We start from the raw sequence: 19,931 nt of genomic DNA on the forward strand, positions 1-19,931 counted from the left end.
GGGGAGGAGGGAGCTCAGCTTCCAGATTTGATTTCCCTCCCTGCCCCCAACCTGGAAGTTTAATTCTGGTCACTGTTACAAAACTTGAGTTTTTCTTAGGGTATAATTGAATAATAGTGTTGGACACATTTCAGAGTCATTCCAAAGGGAATGTATTTTTCATCTGAGTGCACGGGTGTTCCGGCTGTGCTGGGGAGGGCCCCATTTGTACTTTGTACGGTGGTACTTCCGTAGCCCTTGTGTTCCTTCCAGAATCGCTGGGGCAGCTCGTGAGGCGTTTCACCAACAGGGAGCTTTATTGAAAGATACAAAAGGAATAAAATGCGTGAGGTAGCTGCCAGGTGTGCGGTGCGGTGCCGCAGCGGTGTCCCTCGGCCCCGTGCGCTGGGGCAGGCGCAGCACGCCCGGCGGGGCCGCGGGCGCCGTGGGCTGCGGGATGTGTCCCGGGAGCGCGGGCACCGCGTCTCTGCTCTCCCAGGCGGGTCCTCGCCGGGGGGCGGGGCTGGGGGGGGGTCAGGGCCCCCCAGGGCTTGTCCGGCCGCGGGTCCCGCTGAGCAGCCGCCTCTGCAGACGGGGCTGAGCGCCGGCGGCGTGGGGTGACAGACACGACCCTGCGAGAGCCGGCGGGGCCGTGGTTCACTTTACACTTGGTAAAATAATGCTGTGAGCAGCAAGAGAAATGGAGCATTTAAAAGTGCTTACAACATGTTATCGAGATGTTTGCTTTCCTTCAGATTATGCAGTTTTAACTGAAATGTTTGAGGGAAATATATTTCCATATCAAGATGTCATCTCGTCTTAAATCCAGTTTATAGTGGTTTTATATTTCCTGGTGACGGAAGTGTTCCTTCTCATTTTTTTTTTTTTCCAGAGATAGAAAATCGTAAGTTTAGCCGAGCAATTCAGTGACAGATTTACGTGTTCTCCGGTTCCCGTGGCAGCGTGTGTGAGCTGCTTTCTCCTGCTCGGGGGGGACAGAAGGGGGGTTTCCATGGGATTTCTCACATCGGGACGAATCGGTTGACTGCCAGAGAGCTGCGGGGCTCTGTGCGTGAGGGCGTTAGTGCCTTGCTCTGGGCTTTCGGTTGTTCATTTTGAACCGGTTTGGCGTTGTGTAAGGCAGACGGGGTTTGGTGTCAGGCTCCCGGTGGCTGGTGCTGCCCGCGGCTCGCTCGCCGTGCCCGGCACGGGGCTGCAGCACCCAAAGCGCCTGCGGGCCCCTCGGGCCCCGGCCTGGGCCCGTGGCGGACGGCTCGTTAACGGCCACTCGCGCAGCGGCTCGTTCTGCGCTGGCGGCCGGGCAGCACGGGCCGGTTTGCGGGAAGCGCTGCCCGGCGGCTCCCGGCAGCTCCGGCGGGGCCGCGGTCGCGCTGACCTTGTCTCGCGCGGCGCTCGCCCGAGCGGGATTGCGGCTTCCAGCCGAGATGCCTTTCACTAATGGAGCTGGCAGCCGCAGTCATTAATCATCCTTGTAAACACGTGGTGACACAGGACGAGAAAGAAGGAAAAGTTAGACATCCAAAATGTAAAATGCTACCTAGGGCTTTTGTTTCCCACAGCGTCCTGTATTTACATTCTCTGTTGGGAAAACCAAGAAGTTCCAGGGTAGAAAAACCCAGTAGTACTTGCTGCATGTGCTTGAGGGCATGGCAGGAACGCCCCTTTTCCCGCGTTTCACACACTGTGGGCTCAGGTATCGCTCGATAGTGTGCAAGTGCAGTTACAAATCTCTGTCTGAACATCACTTAGCGTAGCAAGAAATTCTTTGATGCTGATCTGGGGACCTTGAGTCGCTGCTCACAGACGTCTCCGGCGTGGTCGCGCGTCTTTGCTTCGCTTGGCCGACACTGACATTCTCCTCTTCCACTCGACATCAAGCGTCCGGGGGGTGCAGGACGGGGCTGTTGGTGCCCGCGCGGTGCTTGGTGAGTGGCGGCTGTTGGCGCCCGCGCGGTGGCGAGTGGCGCCCGTCACCGGCCAACAGCAGGAGTGTGAGAATCCCCCGTCTTTAAAGGAGCAGGAAAAGCCCCGAGGTGCGGGGGAGCGCTCCCGCCTGCCCGGAGCAGCGCCGCCTCGGGCGCCGGTGCCTGCGCCCGCCTGGCGCGGGTGTGATGGCAGGTTAAGGCTGATCAGTGAGCGAGATGGAAATTTCTCTTTATCAGAAGCACTTCATTATGGGTTTATTTTGTGAAATTAATGAAATTCTGTGCTTTGCTTAATGTACAAGGCAGAAAATCTGCCAGTGGCTTTGCTTTTGCAGTTTCTCAGTCGTGTTTACATAATTAGTAAATGCTGTGAGCAGGCTCGGTGATCGAGCAGGATTGAAAGGTTCCTGTTCTGGCAGTTAGAACAAAAGCAGCAATACCTGCTGGCTGTTCTGGCTCTAACAGACATTCCTCCTCTTCCTCATAGGAAATTCTGACTCTCTTTTCCTTCCTTTTGGTCAGTATTAGGGCCGATGTGACTGTATGATGACAAGTCTCCAGAAGTGGCTGGTTTTGCAGCTCTGAGCAGTCAGTGTGTCGGGTCCCGGGGCCAGGCCGGCGGTGCAGAGCGCAGCGAGCCGCAGCGGGTTGGCTTGGGCCAGTGCTGCCCTCCTGCTTGCTTTTCTTCTTTTCCCAAGTGAATTCAATTGCATGAATTAAATTAACTTTTTTACCCTTAATGATTGCTAAAGAAAAAAGTTACTTCATAATTAGTTTTAGCATATTATACACAAAGTATAAAATGCTGCCGGTATTTAACTCCATGGCTGAGTAACCTGTCAGGCTACCTCTGTGTATTTTTACACATGTTGAAACTTTCTATCAACGGGTTTGGAATGGCGGGGTGTGTTTGGAGGGCTCCCGGCGCCGTGCCGCGGGCGGTGGGTGCCCCGCTCCCCTGGGCTCACGGGGCTCGGGCGCCAGAACGGACCCAGAGCCTTGGCGAGTGTGTTAATGGAATGAGCGTTTAGCTGCGGGTCTGCAGGGACAGCACCGCGGACGGCGCGTACCGCGGCACCACGGGCGGTGGTTACTGCTGCACCGTGGGCGGCGCGTGCCGCGGCACCATGGACGGCGCGTACTGCGGCACCATGGACGGCGCGTACTGCAGCACCGCGGGCGGTGGTTACCGCGGCACCGCGGACAGCGCGTACCGCGGCACCACGGACAGCGCGTACCCGTGCACCGCGAGCGTACCGCGGCACCACGGACAGCGCGTACCCGTGCACCGCGAGCGTACCGCGGCACCACGGACAGCGCGTACCCGTGCACCGCGAGCGGCGTGTACTGCGGCACCAGGGACAGCGCGTGCCGCGGCACCGCAGCTTTGGCTCTGGCTTGCCCAGCACCGAGGAGAACGCTCACTGGTCTGTTAGGCGAGTTGTACTTTGTACCGCGTTTTACAAGGAAAATGTTACAACAAAGTCAATTTACAAAGTCAATTTAAATGTCTCTGCCAGGGACTGGCATATATAAACACAAATGAATTGATTCGCTTGTCAAATGAATGGAAACCGAGGATATTACGTTTTGTAAGTGATTGAAATCCTGTCCTCCTGGTCTGATGTTCACCTCTTCCAAGGGTGGCTGTGGCATTTTCAAGAGAAAATTCAGGGGATTTAGAGGAAAAAGGAGAACTAGATATGAGGGAAAAAGGAGTGCCAGTGGAAGTGGAGGTGTATGCAGGGCAGCACTGGAGAAAGGGACCGTGAGCGGGAGCCGTTTGTTTCTGCGGAGCAGCGGCTGCGGTGCCCGGAGAGGCGGCTCCGGGGGCTCCTGGGCGCACCCGCTGGCGCCAGAGCAGCCCGAGCCCCGGGGGCCGTGCCGGGGGCTGGCGCTGGTGGCCCCTCCGCGGCCGCGGGGGCTTCTGGCCGCACCCTCCGCGTTAGTAGCGTTAGTAGCGCTGGGCTCAATTAGCTGCTGAGTCACTGCCGTCGTGTGGGCGCCGGATCGTTTCTAAGTCACTTGGTTTCCAAATCGCTTCCATCCAAAATGAGGGTGTCTTACGACTCTGCAGTGTAAATCGTGAGAAAGGACCAGCTTCAGCAACGGGTGAAAGAACAGCGGAGAAGCTGCGCTGTTGTTGCAGTTCGCAAAAATTGGAGTTGATACCTGTTGGAAATAATGGCAGGGACCGAGTTTTAACTCCGACGCGCGGCAGTAACTTCAGCGGGAGCGTTTGCCAGAGATCTCAGACACGAGCCGTCCCGCTCCCTCGGCGCGTCCCGGGCGCCGGCCCGCGGGAAGCGGGAGCGGAGCCCAGAGGCGCGACGCGTTTGTTCTCTGGACAGACGTGCCTGCAGGTTGGATCCTCGCGCTGCGCACCAGCTTTGGACACGGTGGTTTTCTGTCGGTGGTGACTTCTTTGTCTATGAAGACACAACTCGGTTTTGGGGGTGGGTTGGTTTGTTGGTTTCCAGCTCGAAGCTGTTTTGGGGCAGCTGAGCGGCTGCGGAGAGCGACGTCCCCGGGCTGTGCCGGCGCGGTGGGGTCTCACTCATCTGGTGTAAATGTGACACTCTGCATAAATCCAGTATAGATAATGGACTGCATCTTGCTTGGAAATGAGTACCAAAGAGGTTTTTATAGCTTCTGTGTCATTGAAATTCCAGGAGGAGAGGCCTTTGTCGTGGTAACCACATTTGAATTACTGTTTTATTGTAGCGTTACAGGCACACACGTTATGATGTCAGGAGCTCGGTGTGCGTGTCGATGATCGCTGTATTTCCAGTTACAAAGAGTAAAGCAGTCAAGCAAACTGTGTTCCAGGATGTGACGCTGAGCGCAGGGGCTGGAGGGGTGCGGGGCCGGCCGAGCGCTGCGGGCTCTGCGGCTCCGAGCCGCGCGGGCTGTCCCGGCCCCTCTGTGCGACCGGCAGCGGGGCCGGGTGCGGGAACGGCCGGGCCGGTGGCAGGGCCAGCGGCGGCGGTGGCGGAGCGTCCTGGCGGCGGTGGTGCTGGCGCCGGGCTGGGGCGGTCGCGGGAGCCGTGCCGCGGGAGCCGTGCCGCGGGAGCCGTGCCGCGGGCCGTGGAGGGTGTTGCTTGTACTCACTGCAGCTCCTTTGTTTTGCAGAGATCTTGATGCAGACGCCCTTTTGGATTTCTTTTTAATAATGTGTGACCCTTCACCTTTGATCCCCTGACCTGCATTACTTTGGTAACCATTTCATTTTTTAAATTCATTTCACTTTAATTTTGGTGTGCAAGCTGTAACGTTTCATCGTTTTAAACTGTAGCGTTCTTTCACCTCCCCAAATGTCTTTTTTTTCCTATATAAATGTGTAATGTTGGCTTTTCTTGAATAAAAATTACTTCAGTTGTTAAAGTATGTAATTTTCATTGGTTTTTGCTTCTTTTAAGTTTAAATGTGTGGGTTTTGTGTAGTACATTACTTTTTTTGACCTGTGTTCTCCCGGTGCTTAATGTGATTTATTTTGATATTTCTGTGCACCTTTGGTTTGATTTGCGTTTCTCCACAGTTCTGTTGGTCAGTAAAACATACGCTGTTCGTATTTCCCCCCTCACCTCCGGTCACACTTGGACAGCTCAGAGTGATCACGGGAGCATTTCACATACTCTTCTGAATTAAAAATATGCTCTATTTGTAAAATTTTGTTCATCCTGAGATCACTTTTCCCAACCCTCAGCTTAAAAGCGATGGCTGTTCAATAAAAGACCAAACTTAGACCAAAATGAGAATCTCAGTCGAAACTCAATTTATGTTTATTTTTGCATCATCATTGAAACCAAAAGCAGAGTTACGGTGGTGCGCGGTGTGTGCGGTGCGCGGTGTGTGCGGTGCGCGGTGTGTGCGGGCAGCCGTGTGTGCGGTGTGTGCGGTGTGTGCGGGCAGCCGTGTGTGCGGTGTGTGCGGTGCGCGGTGTGTGCGGGCAGCCGTGTGTGCGGTGCGGTGTGTGCGGTGTGTGCGGGCAGCCGTGTGTGCGGTGCGCGGTGTGTGCAGTGTGTGCAGGCAGCCGTGTGTGCGGTGCGTGGTGCGCGGTGTGTGCGGTGTGTGCGGTGTGTGCAGGCAGCCGTGTGTGCGGTGTGTGCGGTGTGCGCGGGCAGCCGTGTGTGCGGTGCGTGGTGCGCGGTGTGTGCGGTGTGTGCAGGCAGCCGTGTGTGCGGTGCGTGGTGCGCGGTGTGTGCGGTGTGTGCAGGCAGCCGTGTGTGCGGTGCGGTGTGTGCGGTGTGTGCGGTGTGTGCGGGCAGCCGTGTGTGCGGTGCGTGGTGTGCGGTGTGTGCGGTGTGTGCGGGCAGCCGTGTGTGCGGTGCGCGGTGTGTGCGGGCAGCCGTGTGTGCGGTGCGTGGTGTGCGGTGTGTGCGGTGTGTGCGGGCAGCCGTGTGTGCGGTGTGTGCGGTGTGTGCAGGCAGCCGTGTGTGCGGTGCGTGGTGCGCGGTGTGTGCAGGCAGCCGTGTGTGCGGTGCGTGGTGTGCGGTGTGTGCGGGCAGCCGTGTGTGCGGTGCGTGGTGTGCGGTGTGTGCGGTGTGTGCGGGCAGCCGTGTGTGCGGTGCGGTGTGTGCGGTGTGTGCAGTGTGCGCGGGCAGCCGTGTGTGCGGTGCGTGGTGTGCGGTGTGTGCGGTGTGCGCGGGCAGCCGTGTGTGCGGTGCGGTGTGTGCGGTGTGTGCAGGCAGCCGTGTGTGCGGTGCGGTGTGTGCGGTGTGTGCAGGCAGCCGTGTGTGCGGTGCGGTGTGTGCGGTGTGTGCAGGCAGCCGTGTGTGCGGTGCGGTGTGTGCGGTGTGTGCGGTGTGTGCGGGCAGCCGTGTGTGCGGTGCGTGGTGTGCGGTGTGTGCGGTGTGTGCGGGCAGCCGTGTGTGCGGTGCGTGGTGTGCGGTGTGTGCGGTGTGTGCGGGCAGCCGTGTGTGCGGTGCGTGGTGCGCGGTGTGTGCGGTGTGTGCGGGCAGCCGTGTGTGCGGTGCGTGGTGTGCGGTGTGTGCAGTGTGCGCGGGCAGCCGTGTGTGCGGTGCGTGGTGCGCGGTGTGTGCGGTGTGTGCGGGCAGCCGTGTGTGCGGTGCGGTGTGTGCAGTGTGTGCAGGCAGCCGTGTGTGCGGTGTGTGCGGTGCGTGGTGCGCGGTGTGTGCGGTGTGTGCAGGCAGCCGTGTGTGCGGTGCGTGGTGCGTGCGGTGTGTGCGGGCAGCCGTGTGTGCGGTGCGTGGTGTGCGGTGTGTGCGGTGTGTGCGGGCAGCCGTGTGTGCGGTGCGTGGTGCGCGGTGTGTGCGGTGTGTGCAGGCAGCCGTGTGTGCGGTGCGGTGTGTGCAGTGTGTGCAGTGTGCGCGGGCAGCCGTGTGTGCGGTGCGTGGTGCGCGGTGTGTGCGGTGTGTGCAGGCAGCCGTGTGTGCGGTGCGTGGTGCGCGGTGTGTGCGGTGTGTGCGGGCAGCCGTGTGTGCGGTGCGTGGTGCGCGGTGTGTGCGGTGTGTGCGGGCAGCCGTGTGTGCGGTGCGTGGTGTGCGGTGTGTGCGGTGTGTGCGGGCAGCCGTGTGTGCGGTGTGCAGTGTGCGGTGTGTGTGTGGTGCTTCCTCCCGCCGTTCTGCTCGGCGGTGCCGGTACCAGACACGGCTCTTGGCCAGGCTCCGGTTTGTTCTGAGAACGGGCACACGAAATCCAGTGAACGTGGCCACTGAAGCACAGATTATTTTTTAAGTGTCTCATTATTTTACTCTAGAACATTTAATGCTGAAGTTTTAATTGCGCACGGATGAAGCTGCTAATGAGCGCTGAAATGGCTTTAGGTCTCTCTGAGCCTCGTTGGTGCTTATAGAACTGGCGGTTGGTCACTGGCGCGGCAGCCGCGGGCAGCGGCAGCCCGGGCAGGGCCGGGATCCGGTTCACGGCCAGGGGTGACGGAACTGAGCTCGTGGTACTGAACCGGGACTGGAATGTGCGTTTTCTTCAAACACTCAAAGAGCTACAAAGTGCTGCCAAACGCTGGCAAAACAAGACGTTTGTCTCTTTACATATTGAGGGAAGACTGAGAGATTTATTCCTGCTGATGAGGGTTTTCTGTTACCCAAAGCCAGAATATTGATAACGTCCACTCCTGAAACAAGTCTTAATTTTGACATTCATGCGGTATCTTCCGCTGGATGCGTTTGCATGCCAACCTTGGCATAGGGCCGAGTGACTGGAATGAAGGACTTGGCACATCTGGTAGATTTAGAACGTTGCATGTCTTGCAGTTCAGGTAATGCAGCCAGTGTAGGATTAACCTAATCTGCTTTATTCAACCTCATAGACATACTTGGGTATCAATCATCTGCATGTGCTCTTCATTTAACAAAATATACATAGGCAACAGACAAATTGCCCACTTCAGTCTGGACTGCTTTGAAAAACAGATCTGTTAGTCAGCACGAGCAAACGTTGGTTTTCTATTAATAGTAAAACTCATCCAAACGCGCAAGATGAAAAAGTGCGCGGGACAGACCTTTCCTTTCCTTTCCTCCGCAGGGTCTGTACCCGAGGAGGCACACGCTGCTGTTCAGGAGCCGTCTGTACGCAGCCGGCGCGGGGGGCGGCAGCGCCCTGCTGACGTGTCCCGGCTGCGGCTGCTCGGCGGGGCTGGGGGCGGCTCCGGTTCGGGAGCCCAGCGGTGCCGGGGGGGCGGCTCCGGTTCGGGAGCCCAGCGGTGCCGGGGGGTCGGCTCCGGTTCGGGAGCCCAGCGGTGCCGGGGGGGCGGCTCCGGTTCGGGAGCCCAGTGGTGCCGGGGGGGCGGCTCCGGTTCGGGAGCTCCGGTTCGGGAGCCCAGCGGTGCCGGGGGGGCGGCTCCGGTTCGGGAGCCCAGCGGTGCTGGGGGGGCGGCTCCGGTTTGGGAGCCCAGCGGTGCCGGGGGGTTGGCTCCGGTTCGGGAGCCCAGCGGTGCCGGGGGGCGGCTCCGGTTCGGGAGCCCAGCGGTGCCGGGGGGCGGCTCCGGTTCGGGAGCCCAGCGGTGCCGGGGGGTCGGCTCCGGTTCGGGAGCCCAGCGGTGCCGGGGGGGCGGCTCCGGTTCGGGAGCCCAGCGGTGCCGGGGGGCGGCTCCGGTTTGGGAGCCCAGCAGTGCTGGTGGGGGCAGCTCTGGTTTGGGGGGCCCTGCCCAGGGCTGCTTGGGGGGTTTCTGCTCGGGGCTGGGCTGAGCTTCCCAGGCTGGTCGCCCCGCTTGCTGCTCTGTGCGTGTTGTCTTGCAAAGTCCTTCAATCATTTCATTATCGCTGTCGCTTCCATCTCTCAGTTTTGAGCGCGCTGAGGTCTGTGGCTGAAGGGAGAGGTGGCGCGGCTGGGCAGCCTCCCCTGGCTCGCTCCTGTGCTCCTGCTTCGACTCTGCTTGCGGAGCAGCCGCTGCTGTGCCGGTGGAAGCCCCGCGTTCGGTTTCCCGTCCTGCTGGAGCCGGGCTCCTCTGCCTTTCCTCGCTCTTTGCTGTGGCCGCGGCCGAGAAAACGTCCGGTGATAAAAATGTGTTTTTGTTTCTCCTTCAGGTTGGGCTTGTCTGCTTTTCAGCTCCTCTAGACGCGGGAAATGGCCGTTTGTGTTTGTGTGCTCTGGATTCCCTCCCACGAGACAGAAGTGAATTCAGCCTGGATTGTTGGGAGAACCTTGGCTGGGGATGAGGATAATTGCAGTCTCTGGCTGTGCCACACATTTACTGATGATTTCTTTTAAGTTATTCACCTGCACTGTATCTGTTTCCTCAGCTGTAAAATATGGGTAATTACCTCCTTTGTAAAATGTTATGGGGTCTGCTGGTAATTATACGAATGAAGCACTAATTACAGTGATTATTACTTGGACCCAGCCGAGATCTGGGTGATGTTCCTGTTGTGATGAACACATGAAGCAAACCCCACAGCGTGCTGCTCTCCGCTCTTTGGGAGGACGGAAGGGAAGGGGCCGCGGCACGGGGCGAGTTCCCGGCGGAGGCGCCGCTGCTCCCGCGTCCCGCGCGCTGCGGCGAGCCCGAGGAACGGCCGGCTCTGCGCTCGCAGCGTGTGCCATTCGGTAACGAGGATTTGTGCTTGGGCAGTCGCTTTTCCTCTCGGAGAAGCGTGGAATAAAGCCGACTGGGGACGGTTCTCTTTGGGACAGCGGCTGGGCTGGTGCCACATGGTGGCCGCGGTTCCCTCCAGGCCTGACCCTGGCGCAGGGAAAGGTGTCCTCCCCACGCTTGAGGTTATTTCCCCTCCCATAAAAGACTACAGGTTGCATTTATTATCAAGCACTTCATTTGCCTTTCTGCTCTCCATTTATTTAGGACACGGTTTCTTTGTAGCTGGGAGTAGCTGTGCTGTCCACTAAGCGCGGCCGGGTAGTGCAGGAAGAACTGATGTTCCTCAAGGTAGGAATGGAGCGTTCTCATCCAGAAAACGCTGCTGCTGCTGCTGCCCGGATGACGCTGTAGTTTCCGACAGTAGTAATAATGAGTAATGTCTTATATCCGTTGACGACGAGATCCTGCCCAGCACCAGCCTTCCCAGACGCACGGCGCGTGGCGCGGGGACAGCGGGAGTCGTGGCGGTGGCTCGCGGGGCTGCAGCTCCTGCTCTGCTCTGCTCAGCCGCGGGCTCGGTGCTGACCCCGGAACCGGCGCCGAGCCAGAGCCGATGCGCCGGGCAGCTCTGCCGTTCCCGTAGCCTCATCAGCACAGGGAGCGTTAACATTCAGGAGGAGGGTTCAGTTTTTGTCTGGTATGATAATATGGAAAGGATTTCCAGCGAGAGAAAGGCAATTTTTCCTTGTGGTTTGGCACTTGAATTTTCCGAACTAGATGCTCATCTCTGACAGCTTATTTCCGATTGTCTCTGCACAGTGAAACTGGTCTGCAGTCCTCATCCGTGCGGTATTTCAGTCATTGGCAACGCTACGTCCATCTAATGCAGCTTATTGGGTTGGTGTTCTGTTTAGGGATGACTACGGGGATGAATGGTTCCAAGCAGAGATCTTTTTCAAGGCTTCTAGGTTTAAAACTCTTAAAAGAACTGAAAATCCACCGGGTGCTCGTGTTTGTTCTCGAGCCGGAGCGCTGGTCCCCGGCTCGCGGTGCAGCCGCTGGGGCGCGGCGCCCGGCAGCGGCACCAGGAACCGCCCGCCGCGGTCGTGACCGAGCGCTCCAGTGCCGGCCCAGCGGGAGAGAGCAGTGGCCTTGGAAGGGCTGGGCCGGGGGTCCTGGGGTCCCGGCCCACCCGGGGTCTGGGGTCACCCAGAAAGGAGGGTTGGAAGGAACTGACCCTGATAGGCGGAGGAGAAAGTAAACAAGGGAATACCTGCCTTCCCGCAGTCAAAAGTACCCGGTCGCTGTCCGTGTGTCTGTGTGTCCGTGTGTCTGTGTGTCTGTGCACTTCACCTAACATTCATGTGAGATTTCCAAAAAAAATCCTAAATTATTTGGGAAGCAAAAACCTGGTTCGTTCCTACAGAAGCAACATCCATTAAGATTAATTAATTTGCTGTGAGATGCTTTGTAAGTGAATAATACTGTATAAATATTCTTACTATACGATGCACGAGTGCACGGATCTGCGTGCACTCTGCAAGTCTCGTATGGCGAGGCGCAGTAAATTACTACATAATCTGAAGGATAGTCAGTAATTCAGTTTCAGGATTTATTCAACCCCGATTTTACGGTGTCCTTGCAAAAAGTGGGAAGGTGTGTGATATCTGTGGGATTTCTGTATCTCAGTACCCCTGAATGCTGTAAATCAACAGCATAAGTAACATAGGAACTTTATAATTGAAATGTTTGGTAAGGTAATAACGATAAACTCTCTGTAGTCTTCCTCCTCAGGAATCAGTGAGCTTTCTGCATTTCGTGGCAGTGGCAAAGTGTTGCATAAAACCACTGTAGCTTAGGATAACAATGCTTTCAAGTATCTGAATTAAAATGCGGCATCGCCACGAAACAAAAGTATTAAAGCTTCAGGGATTCCAAAGTGATGATCTGCTGCGGGGGGACTGGCCCGGTTTCCAGCAGGTTTCCGAGCGCTAGCGCAGCCCGTTTGGTGGCGGCTGCGACCCCGGCGAGGCGGCCGAGGTGCCGTCGCGTTTGCCAGCGGTTGCTGTGGAATCGGCGGGAGCCGGCGGGAGCGCTCGGAGCAGCCGGCGCAGCGGGAGCGGGATCTGCTCCGCGCACCCCGTTTCCAGCTGCCCCCGTCTCTGTACGGACACGGAATCCCCACAGGAGGGTGCTGTGAAGGCATTTAATGTGCACATTTTGCAGGGAAGATCCGAGTTTTGAGGAAACAGCGATTATGGGGAAGCCAAAGCTGCGTGGCAAGGACAGCGCGTGCGTGGTGCCAAGGGCCGGCGCGGCTGCCGTGGTGCCGCGGTGGCAGCGTGGCCATGGTGATGCTGCTGTGGCGGCATGGCCGTGGCGATGCCGCCGTGGCAGTGCAGGCGTGGCCGTGGCGGTGTGGCCGTGGCGATGCCGCTGTGGCAGTGCAGCCGTGGCAGTGCAGCCGTGGCAGCGTGGCCGTGGCGATGCCGCCATGGCAGTGCAGCCGTGGCAGTGCAGCCGTGGCAGTGCAGCCGTGGCAGCGTGGCCGTGGCGATGCCGCTGTGGCAGTGCAGCCGTGGCAGCGTGGCCGTGGCGGTGTGGCCGTGGCGATGGCGCCGTGGCAGTGCAGCCGTGGCAGTGCAGCCATGGCAGCGTGGCCGTGGCGGTGTGGCCGTGGCGATGCCGCTGTGGCAGTGCAGCTGTGGCAGTGCAGCCGTGGCAGTGCAGCCGTGGCAGCGTGGCCGTGGCGATGCTGCTGTGGCAGTGCAGCCGTGGCAGCGTGGCCGTGGCGGTGTGGCCGTGGCGATGCCGCTGTGCCAGAGGCCTGGAGCAGCCGTGATGTGACGGGACAGCGGTGAGAGCCCTGTCACAGGGCGGCTTCTGGCTCTGGGGAGGTCTGTAAACATGCTGGACATTGCCTGTGGTTACTGCCTGCGAGTTCAGTCACAGCTTTTTCTGGAGGTTTGTGCTTACAGGTGTATCCCTGTTCTGCTTTGTTTGGAAAGATTGCCGCATTCAGCCTTATTTCGTAGGTACTTCTGCTTTTCTTCCTAGGGAGAAAAGGGAGTTCATTCCTGTCTCCCAGGGTCGATGCCCTTGCAGCATCCTCCCCGTTTCACCGGTAACACTGCGGGTGGCTGGTTTCCTTGGTTTGTGACAGGGACACAAAAGGTTCATTTTTGGGGATGGCAGAAGTGGCGGCGTCTCCAGGAGACCCCTCTGCCGGGCCAGGACGTGCCGCAGCTCGTGTCCGCGGCGGCTCTGGCGCGAGGCTCGGGGCGCCGTGCCCACGGGAGGCGACGTCGCGTGGGGCGTCTGCGCAGCTGTTCTCACGGGACGGGCCGCGGGCGGTTCAGCCGTCCGCGGGCAGAGCTGCACCCACGAGCTGCGTTTGCAGCGTGGTAGCTTCAATGTTTTGCTTTCTGTGGTGCAGTCGTTCTAATTAAAACAATTTGCGGATTCTGCCTGTTTGCCTTTTTTCCTTGACCTTGTTTCTTCTTTGACCAAAGTCCTAATACCCGGATGGGCTGCAGGCACACGGGGATGTGTATCACCAAGTAAAGGTATTATGAAAGCAATCAGCTATAAGTTACCCGCTTGGCGTGTTAGAGGCGGCTCCTCCCCCATGCAAGGCCAAGTGACTCTGAATTTGTCCCCTGGGATTTGGCGTTAAAACGTGTTTGCTGCCAGCTGACAAAAGAGTCAAGCTTGGATTTATTACACCGGCACCTGCAGTAAAAAATGACAGATGATGAAAATGTATTTAATTATCATTCAGTGCCACATCTCTGTCTGCTCCAGTCTCGCTGCTGCAGCTGTTGGCACACGCTTTATTTTAAAGTCAATGTGCTTATCTGGAGAAGAGCCTGATCTCCTGCGTAAACTGGCCGGGGAGCGGGAGCCGTCGGCTGCTCCGGCGCAGCCGAGCACACGCGGGCCGGCGCTGCCCCTGGGGCCGGGCTGGGCCCCGCCGGGCCGACCGCGGCCCGCGCCGGCAGAGCCGCCACACTGCACAACCGCGTGTAATTAAACAGCCGTGCGGCGATAATTGGCTACAGTCGTTGGGGGGCACGCGTCTCAGAGGCGACTGCGGTTTGCAGCAAGGTCAGGGGGACGGGACACGCTGCTGCAGCAGAGGCGTTTCAGTCCCCTTTCCACACGGGTTAACGTGTTGTGTACAGAGCTGCCGGCGGCACCGGGGAGCACACCCGTGTGTGCGGTTGTCTGTCCAGATGCGCACGTGTCTGCATGTGTACACGGGTAACTGGCTGCGTCCCGGGTGCCCGGGTGCTGCTCGCCCCGGCCTGGGCTGCCCGGCTGTGGCCAGCGGAGCCGCCGAGGCTGCTGGGAAACGGGGACAAGCCCGGTCCCTGCTGGGCTCGCTTTGCCGGGGCGTCCCTGGGGTGCGGAGCCCCGTGTCCCCTCGCCCTCTCCCCACCGCGGCCCTGCGGCTCCGGGGCGCCTGCGGGCTGCCTCCAGCACGGGCTGTTCTGGGGCAGAAAGGCGATGGAGCAGGTGAGCCGGGCTGCGTGGGGCTGGCGTCGGGGCCCGAGTGGGGAGCGGCGTTCCTGACTCCCGGGAGCAGCGGTGTCGTGTCTGTGGACGTTGCAGGGGTAGGAGCCGTTTTGTGTCCTCGGGAGCACAGGAGTGCACCGTGTACAGGGCGCTGTGCGGTTCCCCGCTGCTGTCTGCAGCCCGCAGTGCTTTCCGCAGCACCAAATCCCCCCAGTAAATCCAGGTTTGAACTGGGGCACACGGGGAAGGATCCTCTGGCTCCCTCCTCATGGGGGCCCCGCGCTGGCCCTGGCTGCGGAGCAGCCGTGGCCTCGGCGCCTCGTGCCGGGAGCAGTGGCTGTTTGGGCTTCGTTGTCGCTCGGTGTTGCTGGTGTTCACGCCCTGCCGGGGGAAGGAGGCTCCCGGGAGAGCCAAAACACTCGACTCCCAGCGGCTCCCTCGTGCTGGCCAGCGCCGGCGCTGTGTCGGGTGAACTCCGGCAGCTCTGACCCTGCGGAGGAAACAAGAACCCGTGGCCAGAGGAACTGGCAAGAAACCGTCTGAAAAATCTGATTTTTTCCAAAGCTTAAGAGGAAAAACTGAAATGTTTTGATCTTGCCAAAACGCTTTTGACATTGCAACGCTTTCTTTGCTTTTAATAATGCCTTTAAGAAAATATTAAGTTGAAAGCAAACCGTAGAAGTGACCTGGAAGAGAAGGGTTTTCTTACATGCCCTTTCCCGGGGTATCCTTGCTTTTGTGTGCTGACCGAGGGGCGGTTGCCTCTGGGGAGACCTCGCCTGGCCCGAGCGCCGGGTCGGGCGGTTTCCCCGCAGGGCTCCTAGCAGCCGTGCGGGCGCTGGGGCGGGCGCTGCTCCCGCCGGCGCCGCAGACCCGGCTCAGCGCTGCAGCGGCTGCTGTGGAGCGGGGCGGTCGGAGTCCTCCCGGCCCGCGGCGCTGAGGTTGCGGCGCCCTCGGGGCGCGGGCGCTGGGCATCGCGCTCCTGCCCCAGCGCGGGGCGAGACAAAGCGGCTTTTAGCATTCATGAAAAATGCCCGTGACAGCCCTACCCCACGTAATGAGAAGCCACCTGCAGTTCGGAGCAGTACTTGATAATGCCGTAATTAGATTGGAGATGCAAAAAAGCTCATTAAAATTAAATAACATATTTGTCACTGTTTTAAGAGGTGCAGATTGCCTCGAACCATGCTGGTCTCTTGACCTTGACTGTTGTGGTGTAGTCCTCGCTGCCGGGAGTGCGGAACTAACACCGGAGCGTCGGCGGGGGGTTCGCGCTGGGGTTTTGGGCCGAGGGCGCGGGACCCCGGTGAGCCCGGCCTGCGATGGCGCTGCCGGGCGGAGCCGCGCGGCCGGGCAGCGGAGGATCCCGCGGCACAGCGGCCTTGCCTCCCTGCCAGAGCAGATTGCAGATGCAGATGTACTCCGGTTGGGAATTGTGCAGTGCAGACACGGGGCTGCCAAAGGCATTTGTCTCTATCTCTTCAGTTTTGGTGAAATACGCTAAAAGGTGCCTCAGATCCCCTTCCTCCCTCCTGCCTGAAAAGGAACATGCAAAGCCGTAACAGAGTCTATTAACAAGACTGTAATTTTCCAAAATTAATTTTTAATGACTAATTTGTCTTGTTTTGGGCTGTTTTACACAACAGCTATTGTTAAACCCCACTTGTTTCTCCACAGTGTCACCGGGAAGGAGAGCAGCCCTGTGCCGGGTCTGGCTGGAGCGTGGTCACCGCGCCGCTCTGCCGGGGCCGGGGCACCGCTCACCCTTTGCCAGCGCAGAGCGGGGTGCTCCCAGGGCTGCTCCCCTCCCACCCGAGACAGGAGCCTTAACAGAAAGTGGGTTTCTCTTCCTCCTCCTCGCTAGTGAGTGATGACACGGAGGTGTCTTGGAGCGGGAGCGTTTACAGATGCTCCTTACTTTTGGAGCGTGGGGATTTTCCCTCCGCGGCACTGGCGCTGTGAGCTGCGCCACGTGCGCCGGGGCCGCTTGGCCTGGAGCCTGACTCGTCCCTGCAGGCTGGTCGGTCGGTTGGTTTCTCGCTGGGGAGAGGAGGGAAAGGCGGGTGCCCCGGCACACGGCCCGTGGCGCTGAGGGCGGCCCCGCCTGCCGCTGGCGCCTGGCGCACGTTGGGGGTTCATAACACCCTTTTTCCTGCTCACGAATGGTGCTGGAGGGCTGGGAGCTGGGTGCCAGCAGCCTGTGCAGCTGGGCACGCTGCTGGTTTTGCCTGTTGCCAATCACGTCAATGTTTGCTTTGATATTCCTGGCACCAAGTGGGAATTTTTTCAGAGCTCGTTCTGCCAAATGTTGATGAAAGGGCAAAAATTCATTATTAGAGAGAAGCGGCTGATGCTCGGCTGGTGTTCCCCAGGTAGGTGAGTAAATATTGGGGAACTTCTGTAGTGCAGTTTCCGCTGCAAACCGCGCTGGCGCAGGCCTGGCGGGTGCACGGACGCGGCGTCGGAGCCGCCGTTGCCAGGCCGGCCGGGCTCTCCCCGCTGGTGCACGGGGCAGCATGGGGGCGTCACTCAGGCCCACGCGGGTCCCTCGGGGCGTCTGTGGCGGGTCCGGGGGAACAGAAAATCCCAAACCCCATTTAGCCCGTGTGGCTGTACCGAGGAATCTGCTGGAAGAGTGAGCCCTGGGTAAACATCCTCGATTTGCTGCCTCCTGAAACGGAGCAGCTTTTAGAGTTTCAAGCCACAATTTGTATTCAAATGAAGGTCATTTGAAAGGTGTAACATAGTAAACAGCCATTATTTCATTTTGATAGTGGTACTAAAATTATAGTGTTGGTTGAATTATTTTAGTGTGGGACCATTACCATCTCCCTAAAACACTTAGAGGGATTTTTATATCAGTGCTGCAGTCCTGAAATTAGAGGAAAATTAAAAATCACACAGCTGCGGTAGGGGAGTGAATTTTGCAAGCATGCCTTTGTTTTATCGCGTGCGCTCCTCCCTCTGCCGAGAGAGGAGCACTCGGCCTGCTGGTCCCGCGGCCCGCCGGCAGCACCGGCAGCGCCAGCAGCACCGGCAGCACCGGCAGCACCGGCAGCACCAGCAGTACCGGCAGCGCCAGCAGCACCGGCAGCACCGGCAGCGCCGGCGTTGGCTTGGGGCTTTTCTTCAGCAAAAGAAGGTGCCGCAGTGTCGCCTGACTTGTGCTCTTTGCCAGCACGCTGTACTTCAAAATGCTGGTGTAGGGGAGGAGATACACACTGACAGTCTCTCCACATTTATTTCTTTTAGCAATGCACGTACTAAAAGTTGGAGTTAGTAGAACGGCGGCGGTTTCCCCGCCGGGCCGCGGGCGGGCGGCCGGTGGAGCGCGGCAGTTACGGGCGGAGGGGCTGGCGCTCGACGGGCCGCGTGCGAGCAGGGCCCGTCAGACGTGAGCAAAATCCCGATCGTGGAATTCCTGCAGATCGTTAGGGCTGCCTTCGTTAACGTTCTCACGCCTGGCTGGCTAACGGATGAGGAGAAGGGCTTTCTGTGCCGCTGGTGACGGCGCTGGGCCTGCGCCCTCGCCCCGCGCTCGGCTCTGGGCAGGGGGGGTCGTGGCTCTTTGTGGAGGGAACAGGAGAAATCCCCAGCTGCTCTTGAGCGTTCTCAGTGGGAACCTGTGTTGGTGGTCAGCTGGTTCCCAGTAAAAGGAAAACCGTGCAAATAACATTCCCCTTAGTTTAAAAGTCCTCCCAGAATTTAAGATGTGACATTTCTGTTTTCTACCTGCAGGGACGTGCCTCGTGTCTCCCCAGTGTCCCCTCCCCGCCCCGTGTCCCCGGTGCCCTGTGTCTCCCCAGTGTCCCCTCCCCGCCCCGTGTCTCCCCAGTGTCCCCCCTTGCCCTGTGTCTCCCCACTGTCCCCCCTGCCCCACATCCCCGGTGCCCCGTGTCCCCCCGCCCGCTCCTGCTCGCGGGTTTGCGGGAAGCGGGTTTGCGGGAAGTGGGTTTGCGGGAAGCGGGTTTGCGGGAAGCGGGTTTCGGGGCGCGGAGGCGGCACAGCCCGGGGAGGAGGCTGCGGTGGGGAGCACCCTCGGGGTGAGCATGGCAACCTCGCCCACGGTTATCACGGGCAACAGTTTGACTAAGGGAGAATTTAGATTAATAACATTCAGCCCGGAGAAGTAATTTCCTTTGAGAAAGCGATTTACATGCACTCTGCCAAAAAGAGCCGTCACCGTGCGCTCTCGTCGTGTCAGCTCCAATAATGAAGTTGGAAATAACATGGGAGGTTAATAGGTCCTACTTATCTCCTTAGCGCTGGAAAGGAAGATTTACAGCGCGGAGCCTGGTTTGCATATTTCCATTGGCAATGGGGCGGTTGTTCCCGGCTGAGCGCGGCGCTGCGGTGACGGCGCTGGTGCCGCGCAGGGACTGGGCCGGGGCCGGTGCCGCGGTTCCAGCGGGACTGTTGTAACCGCTGTGTCTGCTCCGTGCCCGGGACCCCGTGCAGCCCGTGGGCCTTTCCCTGGGAACGTGGCAGCGGGCACCGGTGCGGGCACAGCTCTGCGGCACATGGCACCGGGTTCACCGGTGTGGGGCTGCACCGGGCCAGGAGCTGCTCCTGTAATTAGAAATGGTAACGACCGTGCCATCGCCGGCGAGGACCCGCTGCCCTGGCCGTCGCCGGGGCTGGAAGCGGCTGGAGCTGCCTTGGAATCCTCCTTTCCCCTCTGCCTCGCTGTCGGGGCCAGCGGCGCCGGAGCCCTGTCACTTGGAATTACTCTGATTAAAGTCCCGAAGGACTCGTGGCACGTTATGGGCCAGCGGGAGCTGTTTCATTTCCAACAGCAAAGCTGTCCGTGAGTTACAGGAGTACAGAAAAGCTCTCAGACCTGCTGCTGCTTCCCTCCCTCCCTCAGCTGCTTGAAAACAGCTTTCTGAGCGCCCTCCTCGCCCAGCAGGTTTGCGTTTGGTCCTCAGCGGGTTGTGGCCTTTCCCGCTCTGGGAGTGAACAGAACCCCACAAATCGTTCCCTCTTGGTGGCTGAGACCGCGCAGCGCGCTGGGCTCAGAACGGGAGCTCTGAACGGGGTAGAATTCTTCATGAACGTTCTGTCTAGCACTAACTGTAAAATATTCATTTAAGCTGGTTATTTCGCATTACCAAGTAAGTGCAGGAAGAATGAACTTTCTGAACAGCTTACGGTACAATTCAGCAATAACCTGAGCCATTTAATGAATGAAATATTGAACAGAATTTGCGTACACGGAGGGATGGGGCAGGGGGTGCAGCAGACGTAGCTCGGGCCGGGGCAGCGGCAGGGGGACAGTCGGGTTCCGCGTTGCCGTGGCCGGTTGTGGCTGTCGAGGGCCTGCCCGGCGCCCAGCCTGCCTGATCCTCCTCGCAAATGCCTTTTGTCAGCTCCAAGTGCTGCCTTCCCACCACTCGCTTCCCAGGTCGCCGGTGAATATTCAGCAATAAAGGATGGAGGCTGAAGACAAATATGAAAGGAGTTAGACAAGGAAT

At 59.0% G+C, this 19,931-nt stretch overlaps 1 protein-coding gene and 1 long non-coding RNA gene across 3 annotated transcripts in view; both read left to right on the forward strand.

Annotated features, from left to right (window-relative positions):
- CAMTA1 (calmodulin binding transcription activator 1) overlaps positions 1-19,931 on the forward strand; it is a 152,722-nt gene that overhangs the window by 19,817 nt on the left and 112,974 nt on the right. The window contains exon 4 of one of the 2 annotated variants that reach the window (XR_014185805.1): positions 5,058-5,075. The exons of the other annotated variant lie outside the window; for it this stretch is intronic. The gene's annotated coding sequence lies outside the window, so the exon portion shown is untranslated. Of the gene's footprint in view, positions 1-5,057; positions 5,076-19,931 lie in introns of those variants that run through there. 2 annotated transcript variants of the gene reach the window in all.
- On the forward strand, positions 5,056-5,677 carry LOC309448470. Its single transcript, XR_014185806.1, has 2 exons — positions 5,056-5,141; positions 5,464-5,677. It is a non-coding gene; the product is annotated as an uncharacterized lncRNA (long non-coding RNA).

Source organism: Streptopelia decaocto (assembly GCF_964273445.1).
Source record: "Streptopelia decaocto genome assembly, chromosome: 20".
Classification (NCBI taxonomy): domain Eukaryota; kingdom Metazoa; phylum Chordata; class Aves; order Columbiformes; family Columbidae; genus Streptopelia; species Streptopelia decaocto.